This window comes from Propithecus coquereli, unplaced genomic scaffold (assembly GCF_000956105.1).
Source record: "Propithecus coquereli isolate 6110/MARCELLA unplaced genomic scaffold, Pcoq_1.0 Scaffold8, whole genome shotgun sequence".
Classification (NCBI taxonomy): domain Eukaryota; kingdom Metazoa; phylum Chordata; class Mammalia; order Primates; family Indriidae; genus Propithecus; species Propithecus coquereli.
The window spans coordinates 9,340,351-9,367,653 of NW_012154173.1; the positions used below are offsets into that span (position 1 = coordinate 9,340,351).

A 27,303-nucleotide genomic window follows, 5' to 3' on the forward strand; every position below is an offset into this window, starting at 1 on the left:
GCGGACGACGAGTGGAGCGGCGGTGTGGGAGCGAGCGAGGCGGAGGGAGGGCCTGGGAGGGTCCGCAGGGAGTGGGCCTGGGGGCGCTGCAGGCGGAGCGTCTGGGCTGGGGCGCGCCGGGGGGTGGTGGCGGCGGCTATTTCTGTATAATGGGCAAGTGGTAAAGACGTAACTCGCCGAAAAGGGGAAGGTAGGTGGGGCCGAGGGGACAAAATATATCCTATGACAGGCAAGTTCTGCTGTGGCTCCTACGAACTACTACGGTGATGGCTCGGCTTAAAGGGGTAGTTGGCAGTAGTGACCTTGCCGGGGTGAAGGGAGTTGGGCGAAGAGACAGCTCAGTTACGGAATCCACAGTGTGAGGGCAAGGACTCCAGCCTCTCCAGGGGCAAGCCGGGGACGGCGGCGGTGGTGGGGGTGTTCCGCAGAGGCGATTGAGGAGAACGCAAAGCCGGGATTCTTAGAGAGGGGGCGGGGATAATGGCCGTGGGGTTCTGGAAGTCCCCGGAAATACGTGCAGGATTTTGCATTTGTGAATAATTTTCTTTGGAAGGGGTCCATATTTGCCGTGATGCCACCCCCTTCCCCCAAAGGATTAAGAACTACTTGGGTAGAGGAGGACCATCCAGTTAGGGTATACCCGGGAATTTACTAAAGGATTTTAAAGTGGGTGGATCCTGCAGAAAGGATAGAGATGATCCTATGAAAGTATTTCACTGTTAACTGAAAACCTTTATTATTTAGTATTTGTACAATTTGGTGAACTTTTGCTGAGCATTACTTGGCTTCTGATGTATCCTTATGTTTTAGGAAAGCATGATGAACACTTGAAATCAAAATTGTGATGGGCAGGCAGGATGATAGTAACCTTGTAGGAAAAAAGATTGAAACATTTCTCCAGGAGGATATTTCTTCCCAGTCCGTGCTTTTTAAAGATGATTCAAATATACTGTTGTGAATTGAGTTGCAGTGGAAAAAATCTTACTTAAAGCTATCAAAACCAAGACTTGCTCTCCATCTTGTTTTGTAATATGGCAAGTTTTTCATTGTTCAGTTTGTCTATATTTTACTGCAAACCGGAGGTATCATATATCACTCGAATTGTAGATTTGCTGCATTTTGCATCAGGCCTGTATTAAATTTGTGAAGCAGTTATGCCAAACTATGTTGGGTATGTGTGTGTGTGTGTGTGTGTGTGTGTGTGTGTGTGTGTGTGTGTTTCCTGCTATGGTTTCAGCTGAAGTCACCATTACCGCATTTCGTTACATGGCAGTGTAGTTTGAAATTTACTCCTAAGTGATGAATATTGGTAGGATATGGTGCATACTTCCTCACAGATCACTGCATTCTTCTTTTTAAACCAGTGTTTTGTATTTGTAAAAATGTTACCGTATAATCCAAGTATGTATTGTTAATTTCAAGTAGAATGCCATGTGGTTTTTAAGTTTTAACTTTTTACTTGGAAATAATTTCAAGCTTACAGAAAGTTGCAAGAATAACAATAGTACAAAGAATATCCTTGTAACCTTTACTTAGATTCATCTGTTACCATTTTATCTATTTATCATTTGCCGTTAATCACAGACACAAAATATTTTTTTCCTGGACCGTTTAGGGCTAAACTACATATTCTCACATACATATGGTCCTTAACCCCTAAATACTTAGCATGGGAAACCATGTAAATTTTACATTTTAGCTTCTTTGGCTTGTCTGCAATGAAGTTCTAGAGAAGAGTGGCTTGCTTTTCAACAAAGAATATAAAAAATATGTAAGAAAGTCATTGAACTTTTAAATATGTAAACAATACAGAAAGTGAGACTGAGTGGTTTTCCTGTTTAGGTTATAGAAGATAAGTTGGCCAAAACATTGAGTTTTTTTTTTCTTTGTACCTACCCTTCTCTTTACTCCTATCATTTTTATCTCCTTTTCTTCTACACACTTTGGGTGCTAGGTATGTGATTGTTTATGTGTACAGATCATGATAAAGAGAGGAAAAAATCTAGATATTGAAAAATTGAATTCTGTTACTATTAGACTTTAGAGTTTGAGACATGCACAATGTGATCACTCACAGATATATAAGCCGCTTTTGGTGCTCAAGAAAATATTAGATGAGTGTCTATAATCCATAATAATTTTTATTTATGTATGTATCATTGTTTAATTTTGAATAACCCCCCAAAGTTCTATATAAGAACATTGACATTATGTTGTCCTAGAAGTCAAGCCCTTGACTTTGTTACAGGAGATGATTTAAGAAGGCAAGTCTTTTATTATTTTGCGTATAGTGAAGAGGAGAGGACTTTGAGCCAGAACAAACTAGGTTTTAATCCTAGCAATATGACTATGGGCAAATAACCCAACCTCTAGAAAAATAAGGCTAACAACTACATCCCAAGGTGATGAGGATTAAATGAGTTAATGTAAAAATGGCAAAATATGGCACCTGGCATACAAAATTGGTATCTGATAAATGTTAGTTTCCTTTTTTTCTTGGCCTGTGGCATGTGGTTTTCCACCAGAATAGTTTGTGGAGTAAGACTTCTTTCTGTATACTTAGAATCTTTCACAGGCTCTTAGAAGATAATAAAATTTATACTAAATTGTTTTATTTTCTTTGTATCAGAGCAGTTCTTTTTGATACTGTAAAAATTAAAATGAAAAACATTTTTAAAGGCTTTTGAAAGGACTTAGTGAGTTTTTTAGACTAAGAAGCTTTGAACTGATACTTAGTTTTCTAGTAGTTTGTAGTCTAAGAATGGGGATAGTAAATGTTTTTGCTTTTCATATTCTCAAAACATTTATGTGAGAATTGCCTATCAATTGTGGGATGGGTGCTATAGAAAAAATTTATAGATATTAATTTAATGACAGTGCCATCTTATAAAGCAATATTTAATCACCGAGGATTATATAGATTTTGTAGTTTTTAATTTATCAGGTGGGCAAAATAAAAGTGGAGGTTATATCAGCAGTGCATTGCATGTACAGGTTGGACCATTAATTCTTCATGAACATCATGCCTTCCCCAGTTTGTAGTGCCCTCTCTCTGTAAACTGCCCTTCCTGTTTTCCTTTACTAGCTTGGAATATGGAACTCCATGTTCTAATGTGCCTGACTGGATTGTTGTAGGATCATTTTTGGGACATGTGAATAGGTATCTCTAAAAGTACTTAGATGTAATTGGAATGAACTGTAGCTGTAAACTTTTTTGATGGAGGAGGTGGATTTTGTGGAACCATGTGTAGTATAAAACTGCTCTGCATTTTATTGATATATCTTGATATTTTATCAATTTGTTTAAAATATAGGACAGTAGACCAGGCATGTTTTTAAAGAAGAAATGAGATCTTAAAGACATGTGCCACTGTCGGCATTCTGAATTGTCCATGGTATAGTTGCAAATTATAATTTTTAAATTGATGTAAATCTAAAATCACTTGTTTTTATAAAAAAGTATAATTTTCAGAATGTTAGCTAGTTACCTCACAGTACTGTTATAAATATTCTAGCGTCATGTGTTTTAATTTATACAGCTCTTTATAGTATAATTGTAAAGGAAAGACACCATATTTAAAATTGTATGTTCAATTTTAAGTGAATAAGTATTTTTTTTTTCATTTGTGTTATATCATGAAATACCTTTGTATATCAGATTAAAACTTTAAAAAATGTACCTCAGTATCTTACTGTGTTTACATCTTGGAATCAGCCACCAGTGTTACCAAACTCCAATACTGAAGAAATACATGCGGGTCTGTGGATAAGCATTTGTAACTTTTAGAGGTTTATACTAAATAAAAATAAAATGTTGCTTCTCAAAGTTGGTGAGTGCTGGATAAATAATGCTAAATTCTAGGAAGTAAGGGATACTAAATCATTGAGATGCTTTTAGTGATTATTCACACTTTACCCTCCAGTTGGTTGGGCTTGTATTTTTAGTTGTAGCTAGTGTATTTTAATACTGTTTGACTAATACTGTAAGTTCTTAATGACCTCATCTTTTTAATAAAAAATGTAAATGTTTAAATTTCATAATTTACCACTTTCAGATTCTGACGGAACTCTTTGCTCATGTTGAGCAGGAGTGTTTTTTTTCTATCCAACTATGTTAATTAATACTTAAAGTACTATAGGAGTATTGAATTTTAGAATCAAACAGGATTGTCTTATTTATTGTTCCATAATGAATTGCTTCAGAATTTAAAGGCTTATGACAACAACCATTTATTGTCTTATAGTTTTTGTGGGTTAGAAATCTGGGTACAGCTTAGCTGGGTTCCTGTGACTCAAGGTCACTTATGATGTAGCAGTTAAGCTATTAGTTGAGGCTGTAGTTGCATCTGGAGGCTCTACTGGTGGAAGATTTGCTTCCAAACTTATTCATGTGGCTCTTGTAGGATTCAGTTCCCTGGGGCTATTGGACTGAAGACCTCAGTTGTTGCTGCCTATTGGCCAGAGGTTTCCCTCAGTTCTTTGCCATGTGGGCTTCTCCAAACGGCAGCTTGAGATATATAATATTAATAGCGTCTGGCTTCTCTCAGAGCAAACGAGCGAGAGAGTGAGAGAAGGTGACATCCAAGACTTTTTATAATCTAATCTTAGAAGTGATACCTTATTATTTCTGCTGTATTTTATTTGTTAGAGGTTGCCTACTACAAGGACTTTAGTTTACTTTTTAAAGATTGAAGAAAAAGGAGAAAGAAAAAGGAAAACACAAAGATGTACAAAGTAATTTGACCAAGGCTTGGAAGGCAATCTTCTGAAGAATTTAAAAACTCAAATTCACCAGTACCCAGGCCTTGTGCTCTTTGTACAACATCCCATTCTCTTAGGAAATACGAAAATAACTAGAAAAGAAAAATTGATACAGATGCCGAGGACACTCTTGTAAGAAAAATAGTGAAAGTTCTCAAAGTCATTTTGAATTGATTACAGTTTGCCATCTTGAAAAAATGGCAGCCAAATATTTGAGTATGATGAGTCTGTGTGTGTGTGTGTGTGTGTGTGTGTGTGTGTGTGTGTATTTAAATTTGCTTCTGAGGGAAAATTCAATAGTAAAATTTTACAGCATAAAAGTTTCTATACAAGTGATTGGCTGTAGCCCTTTTGCCATTTATCAAGACTGTTTTTGCTTTGTAGATAATTTTTTGGGGAAAGGATCTGTATGTAATTTATGTATTTTATAAACTTTTCTCATTACAAGATCCTATGATTTATTTGTTTTAAATTTTGTTTTTTTTGCCCTTCATTGACATCTATTGCTAAATTAAGCGTAGAAGAAATGTACCTGGTGAAAAGAAATACAACCAAGGGAAGGGGGTCAGACTGAGAGGGAGGCAAACTGAAATGTAACAATGGATGTATCACAGTGGTGACTTTTTAAAGAAAATTTTGTGTGAAATTTTAATGTGCATGCTATCTTTATGCTGATGATGATAGACAAACAGAGAAAAAGAAAATATTCAGGAAGGTAATCTTACATATACTCTTTTTCAAACCACATAAGAGAATACTTGTGGATTTTGCATCTTCTTTAGGATTAATTTATCGTATAGAGGATGGGAACAAAGCTGTTTAAAACATGACTGTAGAAAGGGAAGCATGCACTATTAATCTGAAACTTTTGGATTTGTTTTTAACAGCTTCAGTTTTGCTGGGATTGTCTTAGAATTCTAGAAGCAGAAAGGACTTCGTTCAGTAATCTAGATCTGCACTGTCTAGTATGGTAGCCACTAGCTACATGTACTTATTTGAATTTAAATTAGGAAAAAAAATGAAACATTTACCTTCCGGTTGCTTTAGCCATATGTCAAGTGCTCAGTAACCACGTGTGGCTAGTAGTTATTGGATGGGACAACACAAGTATAGAACATTTTCATCATCATAGAAAGTTCTATGCTCATGTGGATCAGTTACATTTCGTATTTGATTTTGATCAAGAGCATATGTTTAAAATGCTAGTCATTGAGGTTACCAACTAAGTTGAACTTGATTTCTTCATTTTCATTTTCCAGTTTTTGGAGCCGTGAGGGATACAGCAGTTTGGTCAATATTGTCTTAACATGCTTCAAATAAATCAGGTGAGTTTGTGTTAAGGCATTTCATACTTACATGGTGCTTTGGCTATGAATTGTGAAACATTTTAACTCAGCTTTTCTATAACCATAACCCGACCACTGCTTTTTAGAGCCGTTACATACTATGTAATCATTGGAGACTATGCAGGGTAGGTTGTTTAAGGATTACAGTGATCATTCTGAAAGTTGGTATCTTCTTAGTGTGCAGAGCAAGTTTGTCTGTTCTTGATGTCACATTCCTCCAGGACTTGTTGATGTGTTCAGAATGCTTATGATCATGATATAGCTTCAGTAGGTGGCAGTTTTGCAGACTCAAAGCATTTCTGGTGACAAATCTTGTGAAGTAGTTATATCAGTGTGTTTAAAAAAGGTTTCTTTCCAGGGCACTGAAAAGGGCTAGAAGGAAGTGCTCTGCTAAATAAACTGTAGCAAAAAAGAAATACCTTAGACATACTGAAAGAAGTAATTTTCTTAGTTCTTGGCATTTCTCCAAGAACTGTCTACATTAAATTTTACCTCTTCTGAACAAATAGAACCTTGTAACTATAATATTAGAAAATACTTTATTTCTTTTGATTGCAAATCAAGAGAGAAGTAATTAAACTTTTTTCCTGTAATTTTTTAGCTTTGTTTCAATTTTCGAAATATAATTTGCAAAAGTAATCCTGACCCCCCCACTGCTCTCCAAGATACAGTCCCACGCACCTTGCCTAAGAAAGTCTCCTCCATTTCCTGTGCATCACATACCATCTCTAAGCCAATGACTTCTAAGTTTATGCCTAGGCTAGACTTTTTCTCAGCTCCAGACTCATGTAACAGTTACCAACTTGATCTCTTAACTTGGATGTCTTTGTACATCTCAGACTTAATGTGTGCCCAAGAAACAGTCTAAATGCTTCAGTTATACTGGACTGTTCCAGTTCCTAGATTGGGCAAGGTTGTTCCAGCTGCAGGGGTTTTGCACAGATTACCTCTGTCTAGACTGCTCCTCTCCCCTGTGTTTGGCTTACTTGTCTTTAGGTCTAGCATGTACTCTCATAGCACCCTGCTCTTTTGTTTAATGACATCGTGACATTTGCAGTTATAACCAAATATGTAATTATTTGTTTAACATCTGTCTTCCTTCGTAGTTGGTATGTTCAATGAAGACAATCACTTTGCTTGCTTACTCTTGTATTCCCAGGTCCTACAATAAATAATGTAAATAGTTTTCATATATTCGCTGGTTGAGTAGATGAATGATACTAGAGTTGTCACCAAAGCAAGGAGATTGCCATTCTTTTCAACAGTAACCACATAATTGTGTTGTCAATTTTGGTGTGTGACGCTTGTGTTACACAAATGCAGTTAACATAACATCTCTTTTATGCAGAGTTGTTCTTTGATTTTCTCCTGTACTTTCCTTTTGTAACAAAAGAAACTTATTTGCAACTTTCCTCCGGCAAAAAAAATTTGCTTTCATCAAAGACATTACTAATATAAGCTTAAAGGAATCTTAAAGCTGTACTGTGCTTAGCGCTTCCTGTAGTCTCACAGATGCTATCAAATCTCAGCGGAAGCATTGCTGATGCTTTCTGAAACTTGACTTGCAAAGTGTGTTGTAGGTATGAAGTGGCCACTAAATGACTTTCTGTGGATACGTGCCATTAATCATATGGGTACAATTAGAATAATTTGTTTCATATTTTATCATAGACAGATGGAAATGATCATTCGTTTTATGCCACCCAACTTCATTGAGAATTATGGTGTATGGATTAGTCCTAATAAGGATTTACTAACTGGCTGTGTTGCAGGTCATGTTGATTTAGGCACTGAAAACAGTTCCTAGGCGGTGTTCTTCATGGCCACAAGCAATTCCCTGGGCTTTGGCTAGAAATTGTATGCAGTGCTAAGTATATACACACTTAGCTTATACAGGTTGAGTATCCCTTTTTAGAAATGCTTGGGACCAGAAGTGTTTCAGATTTTGAAATACTTGCATACTGGTTGAGCATCCCAAGTCCGAAAATCTGAAATCCAAAATACTCCAACAAGCATTTCCTTTGAGTGTCATGTTGGTGCTCAAAATGTTTTGGATTTTGGATTTTCAGATTTGGCATGCTCAACCTGTAACAGATATGTATTTCTAGAATCACTTAAGGACCCCCTCTTCTTATTGACTGTAAGTTTCATCCTCTAAAATGTTCAAGTCTGAGGTAAAGACTTTATTCAATGTAAAGTTGAATTCTTAAACTTATGAGTGATTTTTATCTTTTATTATTTTCTCCTGGTGCCTGCTTTCTCATGAAAGTGAAAGTTTTCACTCAAGACAAATATTAAAAACAAGGAAAAGGGGATAAGCCATTTTTCAACTTGAAACAGTTGAGATTTTTACTATGTGATTTTTAACACTGTCTCTAGGATTAGTACTGAATTTTTATTTGGGAGGTCTTTTGTTTTCTTAAAATGCCTGAATTACACACTTTTTTAGTCCTAGCAGATTCTTCTACATGTGTTCCTGAAACTAATTAAAAACTAGGCTTTTGAATACTAAGTTATTTGATACTAACTCTGCCTAACAATATTATCATGGAATATGGTAGTGTTCGATGTTCGGTTATGATAATGGCACTTTTCTACCTTTAAATTATGATCCTCATTTTTGCTTTTCCCTTTTAAGAATGAGTTACTATCCATGTGCAACCTATGCTTACTGTAGAAAAATTTGGTGGCATAGATAAACAAAAAGAAAAAAAAATCATAAAAAATTCCACTATTTTTTTACAGAGATAATCACTGATATCATTTTGGGGTGTATACTTCTAGATTTTTTTTCTATGCAGGTATGTTTTTATGTGGATATATGTTATTTTTAAAAACTGGGATTATATAATATTTAATATTTTGAAGTGGTTTAATAATCTTTAGCTTAGAAGTACTAAAATTTATTTAACCAAGCCCTTATTGTTGGACAGATTTTTGTATTCTAGGTAATGCCACAGCGAATTTTATTTTCCATGCATCTATTTGTCCAATTATTTTCTTATAATTACTAGAAATGGAAATACTGGTCAAAGAGGTGACCAAAATACAAAATTATATTTACTAGAAATGTATGAGAATGCCTATTTCCTTACTTCTTTGACAAATTTTCAATCTTTGCCAATCTGTCTGACAAAAAGTGGTATTTTAGTCTGTATTTCTAAGATTTGCTTACATTTGTTGTTTTGTGTTTTGCTTTTTGTAAAGCGCTTATATATGTCTGCTGTCATTGTTTCCTTTTTATTTGTAAATAAGATTCTTTGGATTATATATACCCTTGAGAATTTTCTGAGTATTAATAATCATTATTTTATATTTTTTCATTCATTATTCAACAGATAACTAATGGGGACCTACTAGTTTCCAGGGTACCACAATAGGTAGGGGTTTGGTATATTTTGGGCCTTTCTCCTTGGTGATTAATTATATGGACCTAGGGAAAGGAAACTCATTTTAACATTAATCTACAGCAACTATAAATTAAGGCACATGTGCTATGAAATAATATTTTAAAATGAGTAGCTGAAATAGGGCCAATTTTGGGGCATTAGCTGATGAAGCAGACTTGACAGGTCAGTGTGTCCTTAGGGATTGGAAAAGTCTATATTAGGCAGTTGTAGCATTGGGAGAGCCCAGCAGCCAGTAATTTACAGAGGTCTAAGTGGTCCGGTGGTTCCTTTTAATGAGGTTTTGTAGTAGATTTTGGGAACATGGAAGCTAGGAGGAAGCTTTAAGGCCTGTCTGCAGTAGAATGGGAGGACAGACAGGATAAGACAATTTCAGTGCCAGAAGAGCAGGAGAACCCTGCAGGGCAAGAGAGAGCTAGGTGTTGTAAGAAGAATAAAGTTGTTATTATACTGTGTCGTGTAAAGCCAAGGTATGATTATCAGAAACAAAGGTCTATATCCTAGGTTTGTGGTGAGGGGTAAGTGAGATAATAAAGGCAAAATGCTTAGCATCGGTCTTGGTACTACTGCTGTTGCTATTAATTTTACTATTAATGTTGCTGTTGGCTATTGCTGCCAGACTCTGGAGATTGGTGGGCAAAGAGGGCAGAGGGTAGACATTTAGATAGGTCATTGAGTAAAGTATTTGGGAGAATGACCACTTGGGCACTTTCTCAAGCCCAGATTGGTTTCAGGTGCTTTCCTCTTTCTTGTTGTAGGCACTAGGAACTCTATTCTTTTCTCTTAAAAGTTGCTGCTATGAACTCTTTACTATTTTTACTGTTTTTTTCCCAAGAGTAGGATCTATTAAATACAATTTGCTTATCTCTCTTGTAGCCATAAGGTACAGTCTACAATTAAGGGATAAGAAAAGTAGTAAACATAAGGAAGGTAAGATGTGTAAGAAGGACTTTTACTTTCCCTTATGCTGACATAACAGGAACTAGGTTTATTTTATGTGTAGCCAGCTTCTGAGATGGCCCCCAATGATCCTTGCATTTCTAATATTTATAGCATTGTGTAATCTCCTCACACATTGTATTTGGGTTCTTCTGTTTGACCAATAGAACACGGCAGAAGTGATGGATCATTTTTGAGGATAGGTTATTTATAAAACACATTGTGGGTTCTGCCTCCCACTTTCTCTTATACTTCCATTTATCCCCCAACCCTTTTGATTGCTCACTCCTAGAGAAGTTAGCTGCCATGTTGTGAATAGCCCGATGGAGAGGCTCAGGTGAGAAATTGAGGCTTCCTGACAACAGCCAACAAGGAACTGAGGCCTCTGACAGTATGTGCATGAGCCTTCTTGGGAGCAGATATTCTTGCCCTAGTCAAGCTTCCAGCTCCAGAATACTGTCCACTGACATGTTGACTGCAACCCCATGAGAGAGCCTGAGCCAGAACCACCTATCTAAGCTGCTCCCTGATTGCCGACCCTCAGAAACTTGTGAAAAAAATAAATGCTCTTTTTTTTAAGCTGCTAAATTGGGGATAATTTATTATACAGCAAAAATATACCCTTCTTCAGCTTGAAAACTTATATATATAAACAATGGTTTTTAGACATTGGATGACAGGCAGGACCAGACTGTGGTCCCTGAGAGAATGGAAACAAACGAAGTAAAGCCCTTCAGTTGTACCAGCTTACAGTAGAGCCTGGAAGCAGTTTACTGGCTGCCAGGCAAGGAGGAGGAACCAGAATGGAGCCCAGCCATCTTGTTGGGATAAGGAGACAAAGATAAGAATTTGGGGAGGCCAAAGTGGTTAGAATTGTAGGACACAGTATCAGAGAAAAAGGAGCCATGGGGGCTGGGGGTGGAGAAGCATACACTAAAAAGCGTGAGAACACACACAAGTGTGCATGCATTCTGGAGGGCTGACTTCTGATTTGTAGATGCTTGACAGGACTTACTTGAACCCAGAGAAAAAAACTACTGGAAAGCACTAAGACAAGCAGTTTCCAGAGTTCACACAAGGCTGGAGATAGTTTGTGTTCCCACTACTCAGAGTGAAAGACCTGGTAATACATGGAGCATTGAGAAGAGCCCAGCTAATTTTTCTCATTTTTTGTAGAGACAGGGTCTTGCTATGTTGCTCAGGCTGGTCTAAAACTGTTGGCCTCAAGCAGTCCTCCCACCCTGGCCTCCTAAATTACAGGCATGAGCCACTGTGCCTGGCCAGATTCACAGTTTTTGTTACTCATTCAAGAATTAACATGCTTGCCTCACTGTTAATAATGGATAGAACATCTAGACAGAATATCAGTAAGGAAATAGAGGACTTGAACAGCAGTATGAACTAACTAGACCTAACAGACATGTATAGAACATTCAATAACAGCAGCACACACATTCTTCTCAGGAGTACAGGAAACATTCTCCAGGATATGTTAGGTTACAAAACAAGTTTTAATCAATTAAAAAAGATTGTAATCATGCTATGTATCTTCTCTAACTACAATGGAATGATGCTAGCAATTAATAGCAAGGAATACTGGAAAATTTTCAAATGTGTGGAAATTAAACACTCCTAAATAACTAAGAGGTCAAAGAAGAAATCATAGGGGAAATTAGAAAATTTCTAGAGACGAATGAAAATGAAAACAGTATACATGACTTATGTGATGCAGCAAAAGCAATACATAGAGGGAAATTAATAGCAGTAAACCCCTACATTAAAAAAGATGAAAGATCTCAAATAAATAACATTACACTTTAAAGGAACTAGAAAATAAGGAGCAAATTAAGCTCAAAGCTAGAAGAAAAAAGGAAATAAAAATTAGAGTGGAGATAAATGAACTAGAGAATAGAAAAACAATACAGAGAATTAGTGAAACCAAAAGTTCATTCTTTGAAAAGATAAACAAAATTGACAAGGCTTAAGCTAGACTGACAAGGAAAAAAAGAACAAAGATGCATGTAACTAAAATCAGATACTAATGTGGGGACATTACCTAAAAGAAATAAAAAGGATTAAAGAGGATACTATGAACAATTGTATGCCAACAAATTGGATAACCTACATGAAATGGACAAATTCTTGGACACACTCATTATCAAAACTGACTCAAGAAGAAATAGAAAATATGAACAGACCTGTAAACAGATTGAATTAATAAAAAGAACCTCCCAAACGAAAGTCCAGGACCAGGTGGTTTCTCTGGTAAATTTTACCAAATATTTAAAGAAGGATTTACACCAGTTCCTCTCATACTCTTCCAAGAAATGAGAGAGGGAAGAATAAGAATACTTCCTGACTCATTCTTTGAGGCCAGTATTAAGCTGGATACTAAGCCAAACAAAGACACCATGAGAAAACTACAGACCAATATTCCTTATAAATATAGATGCAAAATTCTTCAACAAAATAGTAACCAACTGAATCTGAGAGCATATTTAAAGGAATATACCATAACCAAGTGGCATTTATCCCAGGAGTGCAAGGGTGATTCAACATAAGGAAATCAATTAATGTAGTACACTACATTAATATAATGAAGGGGGAAAAAAAACACATGATCATCTCAGTTGTTGTGGAAAGCATTTGACAAAATCCAGCAGCTGTTCATGATAGAAACACTCACAATTAGGAATAGCAGGAAACTTCTTTAACATTTCCTCAACATTCAGCATTTTGGAAAAACCCACAGCTAACATCCAACTCAATGGTGAAAGATTGAAATCTTTCCCTTATGATCAGGAATAAGGCAAGGATACCCATTTTCACCACTGTTATTCAAATTGTAGTGGAATTTATAGCCAGAAAAGTTAGACAAGAAAAAAAAATAAAGGCGTCCAAATTAGGAAGGAAGAAGTAAAACTATCTCTATTTGCAGATAATATGATCTTATATATAGAAAATCCCAAAGAATCCAACTCCACTAAAGCTATTAAGTAAGTTGAGCAAAGTTATAGGTGCAAGATAATAAACATAGATAAAACAGTTGTGTTTCTGTGTACCAGCAATCAACAATCCAAAAAGAAATTTTTAAAAATTTCATTTATAATAGCATGTAAAAACATAAAGGAGTAGATTCTTTATTAAAGCCTTGTACACTGAAAACTATAAAACATCGTTGAAAGAAATTAAAGAAGACCTAAATAAGTGGAAAAACATGTTGTGTTCATGAATTGGAAGAGTTAATATTGTTAGGATGGCAGTACTGTCCAAGGCAATCTACAAAATTAATACAATATATCAAAATTCCAGTGGCCTTTTTTGCAGAAATGGAAAAGCTGATCTTCAAATTCATATGGAATTGCAACAGGCCCAAGTAGCCAAAACAATCTTGAATAAAGCTGGAGGACTCATACTTCCCAATTTTGAAACTTACTGCAAAACTATAATAATCAAAATAGAGTGGTACTGGCATAAGGATAGATTAGATATAATAGACCAATAGAATAGAATTGAGACTCCAGAAATAAACCAATATATCTATAGGCAATTGATTTTTGGCAACAGTGCCAAGACCATTCAATGGGCAAAAAATAATCTCATCAATATATGGTTCTGGGATTACTGGAGATCCACCTGCAAAACAAGTTAAACCCCTACTTGACATTATAACAAAAATTAATTCAAAATGGATCAGTGGCCTAAATATAAGAACTAAAATTCTCAGAACTCCACAACAAAAAGACAACCCAACTAAAAATGGGCAAAGGACTTGAATAGACATATCTCCAAAGAAGATATAATTATACAAGTACACACATGAAAAAATGTTCAACATCATTAGAGATCAGGGAAATGTAAATGAAAACAATAATGAGATACCACTTTATACCTACTAGGATGGCTACAATCAAAAGACCAACAATAACAAGTGTTGACAAGGATGCGGAGAAGCTGGAACCCTTGTATGTTGCTGGTGGGACTGTAAAATGGTTCAGTCTTTGTGGAAAAGACTTTGACAGTTTCTCAAAGTAAAGAATATGACCCAGCAATTCCAATCCTAGGTATATATCCAAAAGAGTTGAAAATAGCTATTACTCAAAATACATCTACACATGTTCATAGCAGCTCTATTTACAATACCTAAATGATGGAAATAGCCCAGATGTTCATCAGTGGCCAGATGGGTAAACAAATTGTGGATATCTACATTTCATAAAATACTGTTTAGCCATTAGAAAAATGAAGTACCGAAATATCTTACAATGCAGATAAACCTTATGTTAGAACATTATGTTAAGTGAAAGAAGTAACACGCAAAAGGTCACGTATTGTATGATTCCACTTAATAAGAAATATCCAGAATAGGTAATCTATGAGATAGAGTGCAGATTGGTGGTTGCCAGGGCCTAGGGCGAATGGGGATTGGGGAGCAACTGCTGAGTGGGTATGGGCTTTCCTTTTGGGTTGATAAAAGTATTTTGGAACTAGATGTAGATGGTGGTTGCACAGTATTGTGAATGTACTAAATGCATCTGGATTGTTCACTTTACACAGATTAATTTGATGGTATGTCAGTTTTACCTCAATGAGAAATTAAAATGCTTGCAAAGAAGTATGAAAATATGACCCAAAGCCAGTGATTAAAAGAAAAAAATCTCTGAATAGAAAGAGACCCAGAAATGACAAAGATGATCGATTTATCAGACAAAAATGTAAAAGAGCTGCTATTAATATACTCTAAATGTTGAAGACGGGAGAGCAAAACAGGAACATTATAGGGAAATAAATAGAAGTCATAAAAAATAGCCAAATGGGAGTTTTAGAGATGAGGAATGCAATATCTGAAACAAAAAATATACTGGCTGGGATTAATAGCAGTTATCTGTAGAAGACACTAGAAGAAAAGATGAGTGGGCTTGAATACGTGACAATAGTGACTATCCACAGTGAAGCACAGGGTGGAAAGACTGAAGAAAAAAAAACCCAGAGCATCAGTGATCTGTGGAATCAAGTGTCTAAGGTACATGTATTAATAATTAGAGTCTCAGGAGAAGAGAAGGAGAACAGGCAAAATATTAGAAGAAATAATGACTGAAAACCTCTGTTTAGTGAAAACTATAAGCCCACAGATGGTAAGAAATCAATGAACCTAAAGTAGGAGAAAGATTTAAAAAGAAAACCCACAAAGAACATCATAGTCAAATACCTGAAAACCAGTGATACCGAAGAAAATCTTAAGAGCAGCTGGAGGTAAAATGACACATGAGCACGGAAATAAAGATAAGAATGACAAAGCGTTTTTGTTAGAAATTGCAAGCCAGAAAAGATGGAGCAACGTCTTTAAAGTAATGGAAGAAAAATACTTGCTAGCCTAGAATTCTATTCACACTGAAAATACTTTTCAAACAGAAGTGACTTTTTGTTGTTGTGTTTTCTTTTTTAACCCAAGATTAAGCACAATTTTTAATTATGTTAAAATATGCATAACAAAATTTATCATCGTAACCATTTTTAAGTACATGTGGCATTAACTACATTTACGTGCACATTGTTCGGCAGCCATCACCATCATTCATCTCTAGATGTTTTTCATTTTTCTAAACTACAGCTTTGTATCCATTAAACACTAACTCTCCATTCTTCTACCCCCAGCCCCTGACAACTGCCATTATACTTTCTGTCTCTATGAATTTGACCACTCTAAGTACCTAATATAAGTGGAATCATATAACGTTTGTCCTTTTGTGAATAGTTTATTTTACTTAGCATAATGTCTTTAAGGTTCATCCATGTTGTAGCATGGATGGAAAATAATTTCCTTCATTTTTAAGGCTGAATAATATTCCATTATATATATTGTGTATGTATACCACATTTTGTTTTATTCATTCATCCAGTGAGGGACACTTGGGTTGCTTCTACCTTTCATCTGTTGTGAGTAATGCTGCTGTGAATATGGGGGTACAAATATCTGTTCTAATCTATGCTCTCAGTTCTGGGTATTTATTGAGAAGCAGAGCTGCTGAATCATATGGTAATTCTATGTTTAATTTTTTGAGAGCCTGCCGTACAGTTTTCCATAGCAGTTGCATACAGAAATGCACAGGATTCCAGTTTCCTCACATTCTCACCAATACCTGTTTTCTCTCCTCTCCTCTCCTCTCCTCTCCTCTCCTCTCCTCTCCTCTCCTCCCCCCTCTCCCCTCCTCTCTCTCCCCTCCCCCCCCTCCCCTCCCCTCCCCTCCCCTCTCCTCTCCTCTCCTCTCTCCCCTCTCCTCCCCTTCCCTCTCCTTCCCTCCCCTTCCCTTCTTCCTACTCTTCCCCTTTCTTCCCCTCCGTTTCCCTTTCCCCATTCCCCCTCCCCTTGCCCACAACTAGCAATCTTAATGGGCGTGAAGTGATACTTTGCTATCTTCAAGTTGCATTCCTCAGACCATTAGTCATGTTGAACGTCTTTTCATATGCTTGTTGGTCATTTATGTATCAGTTCTGGAGAAATGTCTATTCAAATCCTTTGCCAGTTTTTAAATTGGGTTTTTTGTTGTTGAGATGTAACAATCCTTTATGTAATCTAGATATTAATCCCTTATCAGATACATGATTTGCAAAGAAAGTGACTTTTTAGGACAAGCAAAATCTGAGGGAATTCTTTTTTAGCTGACCTGCACTACAAGAAATCTTAAAGGAAGTTGTTTAGGCAGAAAGAAAATACTAGCAGTTGGGAATTTGGATCTTCGGAAAGAAATGAAGAGTGCAAGAAATGATAAAATATAGGGTAAATATTAGGTTATTAATAATAGTATGAAATGTCTGATTTCCTTAATACTAAGTTTGACAGTTGATATCTCTGACATTTCGATTTGACACTTCTTGTTTTATGTTTATTGTGAAGGTATATCCTCAGTCTTTCAAATGCACGTTTTGTGATCATCTTTCAAATTTTTTTTAGAGCAATTTTCATGAAACCATAGATAAGTCAAAAATGTGAGTTATTTTCAAATATGAGTTCCGTTATGGAACCAATGCAGCGGAGACAGCTTGAAATATCAACAAAGTATTGGGGAAGGATGTGGCTGATGAATGCACAGTAAGGTTTGAGAAGTTCCTTTCCTGTGATTTTAACACATTAACTGCCATGTGGGTTGTATTTAACTCATGTTAGTTTTGAGCCCAGGGCCCTGTGAAGCATATGTAACTCAAATGTCTCTTCACCTTGGGAGCTACTATTTTTCAAGTTGCATATAACTCACATACAGAAAAAAATAAAAAATAACAAATTTTTCATTAAATTAGAAAGGATTGTTTTTGTTTTCGAAGTTTGCATTCTGTTTTTGTAATAAAACACTGTGGCCCCAAGGAAAAAAATTTTTTCCTAGTGTGGTAATAAATGTGTTAATTTTGAAAATGAGCCATATGGGTGACCTGAGACCAAGGTGGATAATGATGAACTGAAAGCTGTAGTGGAAGCGAATCAATTTCAGCCTACATGTGAATTGGCAGCAAGATTCGATGTTACTATTCTAACAATATTGGGTCATTTGAAACAAACTGGCAAGGTAAAAAAGCTAGATAGATGAGTTCCATGTGAATTAAATGAGCGTCAGAAGAGAGATTGTCTTGAAGCTTGCCTTTCTTTGTTGTCACAACATAAAGGTGAAACATTTCTATATCATATTGTTATGTGTGATGAAAAATGGATTCTTTTTAACAATTGCAAGCATTCACCACAATGGTTGGATAAAGATGAAGTGCCAAAACATAGTCCAAGACCGAATATTCATCTAAAAAAGCTAATGGTGTGTGTTTGGTGGTCCAGCACTGGTTATTACTACAGCGTCATGAAACCTGGTCAATAGATTACAGTGGATGTCTATTGCAACCAGTTGGAGGAAATGATGAGGATGCTTGGGATTAAGCAGCTGAGATTGGTCGATAGAGACAGGCCAATCCTCTTGCAAGACAACGCTCGACCACATGTCACACAAACAATACTGCTCAAGCTACAGAAGCTGGACTTGGAAACTCTCTGTCATCTACTGTATTCACCAGACCTTGCACCAGCTGACTACCACTTCTAGGCTTTGGACCACTTCTTGCGAGGAAAAATATTCAATTCTCAATAAGTTATGGAAAAGGCCTTTTGCGATTTCCTCACCACTGGCTCTCCAGGCTTCTTTGCTGCTGGCATAAACAAGCTACTGTTAAGATGGCAAAATTATGTCGATAGTTTAGGTGCCTACTGTGATTAACTGTACTGCTTGTTGTTTGAGATATGATAAACTACACTTTTGATTTGAAATTGGAGATTTCATATTTAATGACCTAATATAAAAGACAGTTTCTTCATTTTTAATGTCTTTAAAAGGTAATTGACTAAAGCAAAAATACAGTGTATTGAGGGCATATAACATACACAGAAATAAATTGATGTCAGTAGCCTAAGAATGGGGCAAAGGGAGGGAAAATATAGAATTGTTAGGTGCTCATACCACTCATGAAGTTGTATGATACATATTTGAAGGTAGACTGTGTATATTTTAGAGCAATCGCAGTAAAAACAAAGTAATAAGAAGCCCATAGGGGAGATAAAATGTATACTAAAAAATAACCACTCCAAAAGAAGATAGGTAAAGATGAAAAAACGGACAAATATCACATGAACTAAAATATAGCAAAACAGTAGAGATAAATCGAAGCATGTTGAAAGTACAATAAATACGTATGGCCTAAACACTCCAATTAAAAGGCAAGGATTGTCTGGATAGTAAAGCAAGACCCAAGTACATATACTCCTGGACTTATGATGGGCTTATGTCCTGATAAGCCCATTGTAAGTTGAAAATATCAAAAGTTGAAAATGCATTTAATACACCTAACCTACTGAACATCATAGCTTAACCTCGTCTACCTTAAACATGCTCAGAATGCTTACATTAGCCTATAGTTGGACAAAATAACACAAAGCCTGTTTTATAATAAAGTGTTGCATATGTCATATAATTTATTGAATACTGTACTGAAAGTATAAACAGAATGGTGTGGGTACTCAAAGCATAGCTTCTGCTAATTACATATTGCTTTTTCACCATTGTAAAGTCGAAAAATCATAAATTGAACCATCTTAAGTTGGGGACTGACTGTATATGATGTTTACAAGACAATCACTTTAAACAGAAAGACAAAGATAGATTAAACATACAAGCATGAATGAATGGGGATTTCTGCATCTGTGGTATAACAGGACCATGTTTATTCTCTTCTTAAAACAATCCCACTCCTCCCCACAAAAAAGACAGACTACATGGAAACAACAGTTCTGAAGACATTGAATAACAGGCAGTGAAGGTCAGTGATTCCCAAGATCTGAGAAACAAAAAAGGTGAGCTCTATTCTACAGTTGCCTCAGCCTGCTGCATTAAGAGATTTTCAAGCATGTGGCATAGGGAGTAAAAGCTGAGGCATGGAGCCTGGCAGACTCCCTAAGTTGTGGAGATGCTGCTATGGAGCCAACTAGCCAATTATAAAGGCAAGACTTGAAAGGAACAAACTATTTCCAAATTACTTAACTGTATCCCAGAACAAAGTTCAAGACAATTTATAGACATGAAAAATATCTAATATGCAACAAGGTAAAATTCACAATGTATATCATTCAGTCAAAGATTACCATGTATGCAAAGAAACATGAAAATATGACCTGTAATGAGAAGAAGAATCAATCAAAATCAACACAGAACTGACACAGATGATGGAATCAGCAGACGACATTAAAATGAGCTGTTGTAACTGTGTTCCACATGTTCAAAAAGTTAGAGATATAGAAGATACAAAAAGTCCCATATCAAACTTGTAAAGATGAAAACTACATCTAAGATGACAAATATACTGGATTAGACACTACAGAAAAAAATAATTAATGAACTTGAAGGCATAGCAATAGAAACCATCCAGAATGAAACAAAAAAAGAAAAAACATAGAAAGTATCACTGAGCTGTGGGATACTGTTGAGCAGCCAAAATATACAAGTAATTATAGTTCCCAGAGAAGGCAGTATACAGAAAAATATATTTTATGAAATAATAGCCGAAACCTTTTTAGCTTTAATAAAACTTACAAATCAAAAGCTCAATGAATTTTAAGTATGAGACACATAAAACTACACCAAGGTACAGCAGGTCCTCGAAAATATTGTTTCATTCAACGCCATCTCATTATAACATCGATGAGAAAAAAATTTGATTCCTGGCTGGGGCCACTATCTGTGTGGAGTTATGCATGTTCTCCCCATGTCTGCGTGGGCTTTCTCTGGGTACTCTGGTTTTCACCCACATCCCAGAGATGTGCATGTTAGGTTAACTGGAATGTCTGAACTGTCCCAGCATAAGTGAGGTATGGGTGTTGGTGTGAGTGTGCCCTGGGATGGAATGGTGTTCTTTCCAGATTGGTTCCCTTCTCGCACCCCAAGCTACTGCAATAAGCTCTGGCTACTGTGACCCTGAAGTAGAATAATTGGGTAGATAATTACCTTGCTATTATTAATCTTTCTTTATGTATAGCTCACTTTTATTTCAATGTTTCATATTAGAAGTTTGGTGATGTTTTTGTGACCAGAAATAAGCCATAGGAACTTGACTCCTGTTTATATCAATTAGCCTATGGTAAAATTGGTTTTGTCATACTTTGTTTCACTTAAAGTCACAGTTTCTAATAACCTATCATGACATTAAGGGAAGACTCACTGTACATTATAACTAAATTGCTGAATGCAAGTGTTAAAGAGAAAATCTTAAAAGCAGAGAAAAAAAGACATGGTCATATTATGTGCAAAGCAACAAAGAAAAAATGATAATAGATTTCTTATCAGAAGCAATATAAGCTAGAAAACAATGGAGAAGCGTCTTTAAAGTACTGAAAGATGAAAATTATCAACCTAGAATACTGTATCTGACAAAAATGTATTTCAGAAACAAAGATGACATAAAGTCATTTTCTAACACAGAAAAGCTGAAGGAATCCATTATTAACACTCCCCCTCTAGAAGAAAATTTTAAACTAGTCCTTTAGACAGCAGGAAAATAATACCAGATGAAATTCAGATTTACATGAAAGAACAACATCAGAAATGATAACTACTTGAGTAAATGCGTAAGGTTTTTTTTTCTTATTAAATCTCTTTAAAAGATAATTACTTAAAGCAAAAAATTAAGCTATTGATAAGCTATATATACTTTTATAGCATATATAAAAGTAAAATGCATGATAATAACAAAAGCAGAGTGGGAGAAATGGAAGTATACTATTAATATTATTATAACATTCTTTTTTTTTTTTTTTGAGACAGAGTCTCACTCTAGAGTGTAGAGTGCCGTGGCATCAGCCTAGCTCACAGCAACCTGAAACTCCTGGGCTCAAGTGATCCTCCTGCCTCAGCCTCCCGAGTAGCTGGGGCTACAGGCATGTGCAACCATGCCCGGCTAATTTTTTCTATGTATTTTTAGTTGTCCAGCTAATTTCCTTCTATCTTTAGTAGAGACGGGGTCTTGCTCTTGCTCAGCTGTTCTCGAACTCTAGACCTTGAGTGATCCTCCCACCTCGGCTTCCCAGAGTGCTAGCATTACAGGCTTGAGCCACTACGCCCAGCCTATTATAAGATTCTTATGCTCTGTGTGAGGTGGTTTAATATCACTTGACTGTGATAAGTTGAAGATGTATACTATAAAGCCTAGAGCAGCCACTAAAATAGCAAAACAGAGTTATAACTAGTAAGCCAAAAAAACTGAGATAAAATGGGATCATGCAAAATAATGAAACAGAAGCCAAGAAAAGATGAAAAAGGGAACAAAGACCAAATGGAACAAATATGAAACAAATAGCAAGATGGTAGAATCAGACCTAACCATTTGAATAATCACATTAAATGTGAATAGTTTAAACATTTCCTAATTTAAAGGCCAAGATTGTCAGATTGGATATAAAAATAAGAACCACCTATATACTTGCCTACAAGAAATACTTTAAATGTAAACACAAATAGGTTAAAATTAAGAATGGAAAAAGATATAACATGGTAACCTAGTCAAAAGAAACTTGGAGTGATTATATTAATATCAGACAAAGTAGATTTCAGAGCAAGGGATATTACCAAGGATAAAGAAGGTCATTTCATTCATTATGATAAAGGGTCAGTTAATTTAGGGGATATAACAATGCTACATGTTTATGCACACTTGAGTAACACTTTAACCAACTTGACCTGATTGCTTTTATAGAACACTTCACCTAAGAAGAGAATACAAATTTGTTCACAAGTTTATACAAAACATTTACAAAAATAAATTACATCTGGGCAAGTCTTAATGAATTCAAAAGGTTTCAGACAATAAAAAAATTATCTAATTACAATGGAATTAGAAATCATTAGAAAAATTTTTGGAAAATCTCGAAATATTTGGAAATTAAATAACACTTGTAAGTAATCCAAGAGTAAAAAAAGAAATGAAAAGGGGAATTAGAAAGTATTTTAAACTAAATAACTGTGGCAATCAGACATATTAGAACAACAGTTCTCAACCTTTTTGCCACCAGGGGCTGGTTTCATAGAAGACAATTATTCCACTGACCAGGAGTGGGAGTGGGGTGGTAAGATGCTTACTTGCCACTATCAAGCCTGCCACCAGATGCAGCTTAATTGTCATTTGCCACTTATGATAGGGTTTTGATATGAGGCTGTAAGCAATTGATTTATTATGATCTCTGTGCAGTCAAACCTCTTTGCTAATGATAATCTATCTGTATTTGCAGCCACTCCATAGCTTCACTGCCTCAGCTCCACCTCAGATCATCAGGCATTAGATTTTCATAAGTGCACAACCTAGATCCCTCGCATGTGCAGTTTACAGTAGGATTTGTGCCTCCTGTGAGAATCTAATGCTGCCCCTGATCTGACAGGAGGTGGAGCTCAGGTGGCGATGTGAGTGGTGGGGAGTGGCTGTAAATACAAACGAAGCTTTGCTCACTTTTCTTCTGCTCACCTCTTGCTGTGTGGCGCAGTTCCTAACAGGCCTCAGACCCATACTGGTCCATGACCAAGGAGGGGTGGCTGGGGACTCTGGGGACCACAATATTAGAAGATATCACTAAGACAGTACTTAGGGGGAAATTTTATAGCACTAAATATCTATGTTATAAAAGATGAAAGATCTTAAATAAATGACTTTAACTTCCATCTTAAGAAACTAGAATTAAAAAGAACAAATTAATCCCAAAGGATGCCGAAGAAAATAGGTAACCTCAATAGCTCTTTATGTGTTAAAGAAATACAAATTGTAGTTAAAAATATTCTCACAAAGAAAACTCCAGGTCCAGATAGTTTCACTGGTGAATTATACCAAACATTTATGGAAAAAATAATACCAATTTTATAGAACATTTTCAAAAATATTGACATGGAGGCAATGTTTTCCAAGGTTTATGGTGCCAACATTACTGGGATACCACAAGTAAACAAATATAAGAAACCTGTAGACCAATACGTCTCACAAATATAATTGCCAAAATCTAAGTTTTAGCAAATCTAACTCAATAGTATATTAAAAGGACAATATGTCATGACCACGTGGGGTTTATCTCAGAAATGTCGGGTTGGTTTAATGTTCAAAAAAATCAATAATGTAACTTACCATATTAACAAACTAAAATATAAAAATCACATAATTATCTCAATAGATGTAGAAAAATCGTTTGATAAAATCCAATATCCAGTGTTGATAAAAACTGTCAGCAAACTAGGAATGGGCGTGAACTTCCTCAATCTGTTAATGTTCATCTATGAAAAACCTTATCAGCTGACATTGTAGTTACTGGTGAAAAACCGAACACTTTTTTAAAAAAAATTAAGAACAAGACAGAGATGCTCACTTTGACCAGCTCTGTTCAGCATTGCCCTGAAGGTTCTAGCGAGTGCCATCATCAGGCAAGAGGAGGGAATAAATGTGGCATTCAGATTGGAAAGGAAGAAATAATTCACAGGTGACTGGATTCTCTCTGTAGAAAATCTGAAGTAATTCTACTAGAACTAATGAACGTGTGTAGAAGGTTGTAGGATATAAGAGCAGTATACAAAGATCAATTGTGTTTCTATACATTAGCAAGGAACAGAAATTAAAATGAATGCTATTTTCTGTAGCATCAAATTTATGAAATACTTACGGATAAGTCTAACAAAATATGTTAAAAGAAAAATGAGAACTACAAAATACCGCTGCAAGAAATGAAAGGATACTTAAATAGTTTGAGAGATACAGTTAATCCTTATTATTCATGGATTCTTTATTTGCAAATTAGCCTACTCACTAAAATTTTTTTGTAACTCCAAAATCAATACCTGTGGCACTTTTGTGGTCATTTGAGGATACTTGAAGAGGGGCAAAAAATTAGAGTCACCCAAGGCACACATTCCCAACTGAGACTGAACAAGGCAGTGAGTGACACTCTACTTTCTTGTTTCAACTTTCATATTGTAAGCAAGTGGCCTTTTCTTGGTTTATTTAGTGCCACATATTTTGAATGTTTGTGCTTTTTATTGGTCATTCCCCTGTTTAAAATGGCCTCCAAGCATAGTGCTTGAGATGCTGTATGATGTTTCTAAGTACAAGGAGATTCCAATATGCCTTACAGAGAAAATACATGTGTTATATAATCTTCATTCAGGTAGGAGTTACAGTGCTGTTGGACCTGAGTTCAATGTTAATGAATCAACAAAACATATTAATAATATATATTAAATAGAGTCTTTAAACAGAAACATACACAAAACAAGATTATGTATTGATCAGTTGACAAAATGTGACCAGAGGCTTACAGCAACCTAACCCCGTATTTCCCCTGGGAGCAGTGGTCCAGTATTTGCTAATTCATCTAACTATCACTACATATCATCTGATTTATTTTTATTTTATTTTTAAAATTTTTTGTAGTGATGGGGTCTCACTGTGTTGCCCAGGCTGGTCTCGAACTCCTGGCCTCAAGCGATTCTCCTGTGTTGGCTTCACAAAGTGCTAGGATTACAGGTGTGAGCCACTGAACTCAGCCGACATAGCATGTTAATAATGAGAGTTGACTGTATATCCCGTTCCTGGGTTGGAAGACTCAACTCTATTAAAATGTCGATTTCCACCAAATTAATCTATAGTTTCAAGAGAATTATACTCCAGTCTTTGCAGGCTTTTTTGGTGGAAATGGACAAGGTGATTCTAAAATTTATATGAAAATTCAAGAGCGTAGAGTAGCCAAAATAACTATGAAAAAGAATAATGTGGGGAGCTAACACTACCTAATTTCAGGAATTATAAAGCTATAGTAAAAATAGTATTGGCATAAAAATAGGTAATTCAATGAAACAGAATAGGTAGTCCAGAAATGAACACACTTATATATAGATAACTGAGTTTTTGACAAAGCCATAATGGCAACACAGTGGAAGAATTGTAGCCTTTTCCACAATGGTGCTGAACATTTGGATATTGATATACAGAAAAATGAACTTGGATCTATACCTTGCACCATATACAAAAATTAACTCAAAATGGCTTATGGACTTAAATGTAAAACCTAACACTATAATGCTTCTAGAAGAAAACATAGGAGGAAATTTTTGAGACCTCTGTTAGGTAATGCTTTCTTAGATACAACATCGAAAGGACAATCTGTAAAAGAACAAATTGATAAATTAGACCTTATCAAAATTAGAATCTGTTTTTCAAAAGACACTGGTAAGAGAATGAAGAGAGAAGCCACAGATTGGGAGAAAATGTTTGCCAAGCATATGTCTGATCAATAACTTTTATCTAGGATATATAGAGAACTCTTCAAATTCAGCAATAAGGAAAGAAATACACCAATTAAAAATGGGTAAAATATTTGGATAGACACTTCACTGCAGGAGATGTACAGATGGCATATAAGCAAATGAAAAGATGTTAAACATCATTAGTCATTTGGGAAATGCAAATTAAAACCACAATAAGACACCATTATATACCTTCTAGAATGGCTGAAGTTAAGAAGTTGGACCATACTAAATGTTGGTAAGGGCACACTATGTTTTTGCAGAGTTCAAATCTCAAGATGGCTTTGTTGGAAGAGTTGGAGATTGTGGGCATGACATGGCCTACTTTGAATCAGATCCTTGAGCATCTTTTTTCTCTTTTTCAGAACCATGATGGCACTGTCAAAACAATATTAATTAGAGTTTATGACCTTTATACTATGACCTATTTCCTTCTTTTGGTATGGCTTTGTAAAATAATTTTTAAATGTAAAAGTTGTGTGTTCTGTACATGTAAGAAAATATAGTAATTCAAAGGAAAAAGTGAGAATCCCTCTCAAATCCACTTCTCCTTTAGTACATGCACGCTTGATTTAAAAAAGGTAAAAATACGATCAGACAATAAGCTGCTGTAACTTTTTTCATTCAGTATTTTGCAGTGTTTTCCCATGTCAGTACATAAGCACTATACCTCTTTCTCTTTTTAAAGCTGCATAGTCCATGTAGTTTATTTAACTAAGTCTTTAGTGATGGACAAATATTTAGCTTGCTTATAGTATGAGTATCCAAATGTAGAATTGCTGTTTTAAAGATAGGTACATTTGAAACTTCAATCAGTGTTGCCCATCAAAAAGTTTGTACTAATTTTTGTTTGCACCAATAGAATTTGCACCCATTTCTGCACATTCTTGCCAATACTTATATGTGATCATTTAAAGAAAATCTTTAAATTGTAGCTCACCAGAATTTGAATTTTTATTTCTTTAATATTTTGAACAGATGTTTACTCAGTAAATTATG

The 27,303-nt window shown here is 35.6% G+C and overlaps 1 protein-coding gene across 1 annotated transcript in view; it reads left to right on the forward strand.

Moving 5' to 3' along the window:
- Positions 1-6,041: 6,041 nt before the first annotated feature.
- The window catches only part of STAU2 (staufen double-stranded RNA binding protein 2), a 334,306-nt gene continuing 313,044 nt past the window's right edge, over positions 6,042-27,303 (forward strand). The window contains exon 1 of the mRNA XM_012663103.1: positions 6,042-6,086. The gene's annotated coding sequence lies outside the window, so the exon portion shown is untranslated. The remainder of the gene's footprint in view (positions 6,087-27,303) is intronic.